We start from the raw sequence: 7,090 nt of genomic DNA, 5'->3' as shown, positions 1-7,090 counted from the left end.
TACTTAGCCAATTTGAAAAGGAACTTAACTATACAAAACTTTGAATGCAATAAGAAAAGAAAATCAAAAAATTGCAAAGTGAAAAAGTTCAGCTTTTAAAAAAATATTAAATTTTCGCTGCCTAGATAGCTACTGATCTACGAAAATCGAAAGAGAGAAAGACTACGGAAAGAAACTTGGTGCATCAATAATAAGGAAAAAAATATTGTGAGCTCGCTATGTTGTTAACATCAAACTAAAGGTGGTGCTACAGTCCTGCCCCAATAAACTTCTCCATTTAGCACGGTCCCTAGCTAGATGTCTCCAATTTCGCGCTCCAAGTTGGGTGAGGTCACCTTCCACTTGTGCCCGCCACCTGATCGGCGGTCTTCCTCCACTGCACTGTCCCCTTACCCTTCGATGCATACGGGGCCGTAGATCACACGAAGAACTTTTCTCTCGAAACGACCCAAGGTGCTTTCATCCGCTTTTGTCATAGTCCATGTATTTGCACCGTATAGCAGGACGGGGATGATAAGGGTCTTATATAGTAACACTTTGGTCCCTCGAAAGAGGACTTTCCCACTCAATTGCTTTATTAGTCCGAAAAACAGCGGTTAGCAAGAGTTATTCTTCGTTTGATCTCAGCGCTGGTATTGTTTTCTGCGTTTACAGCGGAGCCTAGGTAGACGAAGTCCTTGACTGCCTCAAAGATACGTCTATCGATGGTGACGTTTTGACCAAGACGTCGGTGTCGTATGTCCTTTCTTGATGACAGCCTGTACTTTGTTTTGCCCTCATTAACCGTTAAACCCTTATTTACCGCCTCTGCCTCAATACTCACAAAAGCCCAATTGACATTACGCTGAGTTCTTCCGATTATCAGTAATTGGACAGACTTTTGAAAGAAAGTGACTCTAGTGGTGACGTGTGAGCTCTGCCTGTAGATGCTGTCATATGCGGCCTTGAAATCGATGAAAAGATGGTGGGAGAAGACTTTATAGGCGATGTTAAGTAGACTGATTCCTCTATAGTTTTTGCAGTTTTTTCAGGATGGGCAAACAATACTGAGGTTCCATTCATCGGGCATGCTTTCTTCCGACCATACCTTACAGATAAGATGGTGCATGCTCCTATCCTAACCAACTTACTTATCTCCAGCAGCTTTGAAGAGCTCGGCATTCATGCCATCCACTCCAGCAGCTTTATTAGACTTCAGCTTAGATATGGCAATCTTTACTTCGCCTAAGTCGGGAGGAGGAGATTGTTGAATGGATCATCCTGCCTGACAGCGGAAGTTCGTCGTCACCGTTATATAGTTTGCAGAAGTGGTTCTTATGTATCCTCAGCATTGATATCGAATCAACTATGATGTTTCCACTTTCGTCTTGGCAGCCTTTGGTTATAGGTTTATGTACCAGTGAATTTCGTTTCACCTGTTCCTAAAATGTTCGAAACTCATTCCTGCTTTTGAACCTCTCAACATCTTCGACCGCACGCTTTTTATGTCCTCTCTTTTTCCTTCTCAGAAGTCGGCGTTCCTCTCGCCTCTTTTGGTCATAGAGCTCATAAGCAGTTCTCGTCCTTTTATGCAGCGCCGCTTTGCGCGCCTGTTGTTTGGCTGAATATGCTTGCCGACATTCCCCATCAAACCAGTGGTTACTGGTTGGTGGCTTCTTGAAACCCAGCACATCAGAGGCGGCTTCTCTGATTGCATCTTGGCAATGTTGCCACTGGTTTTCGATACATTTTGTTGGCGGCAGAGAACTTCGAGAGAGGTTAAGGATTTGGCGATCTCTGGCACTTGTAGCCGTTCGACGTTGTACCTTCTCACAGCACCTCCCTGTTTTGCCTTGGGTCTGAAAATCCGAAGTGCTACCGTGGCTACAACGAGGTAGTGGTCCGAGTCGATGTAAGCTCCTCAGAAAGTTCGTACATCAATGATGCTGGAAGCGTGTCTGGCGTCGATCGCAATATGGTCAATCTGGTTGACGGTAGATTAATCTGGAGAACTCCAAGTTCCTTTGTAGATGTGTGTGGAAAACGCGTACTGACTACCATGACGTTTCGCCCCGCCGCATTAAAATCTATGAGCCTGAAGTGTTGTCGTGGAGGCTGTTCTTCCCGATTATTCCACCAAAGATGTCTTTCCTTCCTAGTTTGGCATTAAATTCGCCCAGGACAATTTTAATATCGTAGCTAGGACACTGCTCATATGTTTTTTCTAAGAGCTCGAAGAACATATCTTTGGTGTTGTCGTCTTTCTCTTCTGTTGGGGGCGTGCACGGATATCAGGCTAATGTTGCCGAATTAAGCCTTGATGCGTATGGTCATGAGGCTCTCATCGGTGCACCTATAGCTCAATAGTTCTTACCTCAGTCTGGCTCCAATGGCGAAGCAGTTTTTCATCCTCTTTTTGCCCGGCCCATCCCATCGTATTTCCTGGATGACGATGATATCTGCTTTATAGCGGTCTAGGGCCTCCGCTAATTGTTCGGCCGCACGTGGTCTGTTAAGGGACCTAACATTCCACGTGCATATCCGAAGTTCGTTGTCCTTAGTTCGTTTGCGTTGGTTGTCAACAGTAAATCCGTCAGTATCCGAGGCTTGTTGGTGCTTCGCAACTATGAGGCTTTTACGTGGCCAAGAAGTCACTCCGTTATTTGAGAGTAGCATTCTCGATTTGCAGGACATATTTTCAATGATAATGACTAAAATGACCAGCCCTTAACTAAGGCATCATCGTCAGCTCTTAGACTGTTCTAAAAAAGCCTCAACCATCAATTGCCTACTAGAGAAAGTCATTTTAATAGTATCAGTCATCTTAGGTGATAAGCATAATTTTTAGAGCAAGGGTTGTGTTATTAAATCTGATTTTTATACCGAACAGAGCAGATCTTCAGAAAATATGTAATTTATGCAATAGAAGAGAACCTGAACATATTTTACATATTTTTATGACAGATTGCCTTATTTTACAAAAAATCCGAAAGTTATACTTCCAGGAAAGTTTTCTGACGTTAGATAGTCTCTACGATGTATTAAGTGGCTTTCGGGATTGGTCCATCGTCTTCAGTATTTGCAATCATCAGATACCAGAAACTTGCCTTACCTTTAAGTCCATTATGTCGTCTTAACTGCCAAACGTTTTTTCTCTAACTTGACACTCATACAAAAGCTTTTCAAAGTAGAACTTAGTCTGGCCCTGTCCTTGTCAAGCTATCATCATGTAGGTTTTAAGGTAGACCTAAAAAAAAGTGTTAGTTTGCAATTAGGTAAAAAATATCCAAAATTTAATTTAAAACTGCAAAAGTCCAAACAATATGCAGCTGTGGTAGACATGCTCTGATGAATACTATGCACATATGTCACATGATGTATTGGCGGTTTTTGCGAAGCCCTTATATCTCTTGATTAAATAATTAAATTATCTTGGTTTAAATGGTATTTTAATTACATCCATTTTATTAGTTTAGTAGATTTTATGGAATTATATTTATACAAAATTCGAGTGGTTAGGAACAAATGTGTAGGCTTCATTTAATAAATGAAATAATTAAATTAAAAAAAAAAAACCCATCGATATGATTTTACCTACATATGCTGAAAGCTTGATTCTCAAGGGTTACATTAATGGTAAAGTATATGTAATGCTTACACGATGATGTTGTTGATGGATCCACAAACCAATCGTATTGAAGAATAATAAAATGGGAGGTAATATTACCTTTCTACTTTTTGATGGAAGACCACAAAAATTCATAGTATGCTCACATTTCATTGAGTGACTTATTTCTTACAACATCAATATAATGCTAAAGGCGTTCGATTCCCATTTATTGGTCAATTGTATGGTTTTCCTTCTTTAATTTGGGGAGAGGGGTAGCAAAATTAATTGAGACAAAGTGCTTTCGATGTTCCATCATTAACTTTTGATAGGTTGTTAATTATACGTGGGGCTTGCGTAATGTAAGATAGTAATTGTTTATTAATTATTATTGTCCACTAGTGATTTAGGATTATTCTTTTGAAACCGAATTATTTATTGGTATTGTACAGCAACACGACTTAGTTTTTTGCACCTGAATAAGAAGATTAAGAATTATTGTGAACATTGCAAATAAGGCAACTTTTTGGGAGCAATAAGTCCAGGGGAACTACTCGTAAGACCATTGAGAGATTCAGTTTCCACTCAGTGGAAATCTAATTCCGGAAATAATGTGTGGTTGAAGTTCCTGTGAATTTGCAATTATTTCCCACTAACTCTGTTGAACAAAACTTATGTTTTATTCTTTATTGTAATTTACAAAAAACTTTTTCAAACAAATTAGTTCTCCGGAATTATATTAAAATCTCACCTAATAATTTTTAACGTTTTTAAAATATACTTCACGCTGTTTTTAAGGCTAAGATAAAACACAATGTAGCTATTAGAAAAATATTGTTTTCACAAAGTGCATGGCCCTTTTCCACCAAAAACATTTCAAGTTCTACTTTAAATTTGGAAATAACGTTTCACCAAACGCAGATTACGAAGAGGAAATTATTAAATTGAGAATTGTTCCATTTTACGTTTTCACCAAAATCAAATTCGTTAGTTGCAAAAGATTTTTCTGAAGTGTTAAAAAATTTGTTATTTTGCAAAGTATTTGTTCTTTTGATGTTCAAATGGTAGACATATGCATTCAAGAGGACACAAGCGTCCACAGGTTTTTCTTAAAACCCACCTCTGTCTATCAACTCCTACTCTCACCTCCCCGCGGTGAACAGCGGGTGCCAGTGGAAAGTTGTTGGAGGCAGCAAACGAGAGAGGGGGGGAGAGGTGCTTCGACTAATGCACTAGGCGGCAGCGGACATTGGGGCTTATAGGGCTTCCTCGACATATTCTGAGCCCAGATGTGTAAGGAGCAATCTATCCGGCTCGCCTTAACTTGAGTTAAACTAAGGATCTGGCCCTCCAGGTTGGGGGTTGTGCCGTCGGCGTGACTTCCTGGCCACGTAAAAAATACCTTTAGTTGCGAAGCAACAACAAGCTTCGGATACGGACGGTTTCACTGTTGACACTCCACGCAAACGAAATGAGGACAACGAACTTCGGATCTGTACGTGGAATGTTAAGTCTCTTAACAGACCACGTGCAGCCGAACAATTAGCGGAAGCCCTAAACTTCTGCAAGGCAGATATTACCGCCATCCAAGGATTGCGATGGGATGGACTGGGCAAACGCAAACTAAAAGTCTGCGATGTATACTACGGCGACTGCTACCGAGAACAAAGACAGCGTCTATTTGGGTGTGGATTTGTCGTTGGAACTAGACTCAGGCAAAAAGTCTTGAGTGTCAACAGTGTGAGCGAGCGCATCATGACAATCCGCATCAAGTCTAAATTCACCAACTTAAGCCTCATATGCGCGCATGCCCCAGCAGAGGAGAAAGATGAAGACAGCAAAGACGTATTCTTCGAGCTCTTGGACAAGACATATGACCAGTGCCCTAGCTATGACATTAAAATTGTCTTAGGAGATTTTAATGCCAAGCTAGGAAAAGAAGACATCTTTGGTGATATAATCGGGAGATACAGCCTGCACGACACCACCTCCGGCAACGGATTCAGGCTGGTCGATTTCGCTGCGGGGCGAGGCCTTCTGGTAGCTAGTACGCAGTTCAAAACATCTTAATATCCACAAGGGGACATGGAAATCTCCTGAGGTTCCGAGAGGCCAACATTGACTTGGAGGACCGCTACCCCGTTGTAGCCAAGGTATACGTCTACGGATATCCCGATCCAAGCCAAAACAATTAAGTACTGGGAGAAAAATCGACGTTAGACGGCTACAATCGCAAGAGACTGCCATGTCCTTTTCCGATAGAGTCTCTAATAACCTCTTAAGGAGTCCTATGCCGCCTGCATTAAGCATTGAAAACCAGTGGCAACATTGCCTTGCAGTCATCAGAGATGCCGCCTCTGAAGTTCTAGGTTTTACACGGCGGCGACCACAGCGAAACCCCTGGTTTGACGACGAATGCCATCAAGCGCACGCAGCGAAACAAGAGGTATACAAAACGGCGCTGCACAAAAGGGCTAGAGCTGCTTGCGAGCTCTACGAACAGAAAAGGAGAGAGGAACACTGACTTCTAAGATGGAAAAAAAGAGAGCATGAGAAGAGCGGGATCGAGGAGATAAAGGGATGTCACAACAGGAATGAGGTTCGTAAATTTTACCAAAAGATAAAAAAAAACTCCCAAGGGTAACAGCCACATACCGAAGCCTGTACAGACGATCAGGGAAACATGGTAGTAGAACCGCAGTCGATGTTGCGAATATGGAAAGACCACTTCTCCAAATCATATAACGGCGATGACGAACCGGATTCCTCTGTAAGGGATATAGAACCACTCAACCTCTACGACGCAGATCAACAATTCCGCCTACCCGACCTTGACGAAGTGAAGTTAGCTATATCTAAACTTAAGTCAAACAAATCTGCTAGAGCTGACAGCATCGCTGCCGAACTATTCAAAGCAGCAGGCCATGAGTTGGTAGGGAGCATGTACCAACTCATCTGCAAAATATGGTCGGAAGAAAGCATGCCCGATGAGTGGAATCTCATCATAGTGTGCCCGATATATAAGAAAGGAGACCCTCTAAACTGCGCCAACTACAGAGGCATCAGTCTCCTTAACATAGCGTTTAAGATCCTCTCTGCCGTATTATACGAGTATGAACGTCTGAAGCCATTCGTCAACAACCTGATTGGTCCTTATCAGTGTGGCTTCAGACCAGGAAAGTCCACTATCGACCAAATATTCACACTACGGCAGATCTTGGAAAAAACCCAGGAGCTTTAAATCGATACCCAACATCTCTTTATCGATTTTAAGGCCGCGTATGACAGCATCTATAGGGAAGAGCTCTACCGAGCAATGTCTAGTTTTGGTATCCCTGTCAAACTTATCCGTTTGTGCATAATGACGATGGAGAATGCACGCTGCTCTATCAAGGTCGGAAAAGATCTTACCCATGCATTTGATGTCAAAAAGGGTTTTAGACAAGGCGATGCACTGTCATGCGACTTCTTGAACATCGTTCTGGAAAAAATTGTGCAAAACTC

This window comes from Eupeodes corollae, chromosome 2 (genome assembly GCF_945859685.1).
Source record: "Eupeodes corollae chromosome 2, idEupCoro1.1, whole genome shotgun sequence".
Classification (NCBI taxonomy): Eukaryota; Metazoa; Arthropoda; class Insecta; order Diptera; family Syrphidae; genus Eupeodes; species Eupeodes corollae.
This window is presented reverse-complemented; position numbering follows the sequence as displayed.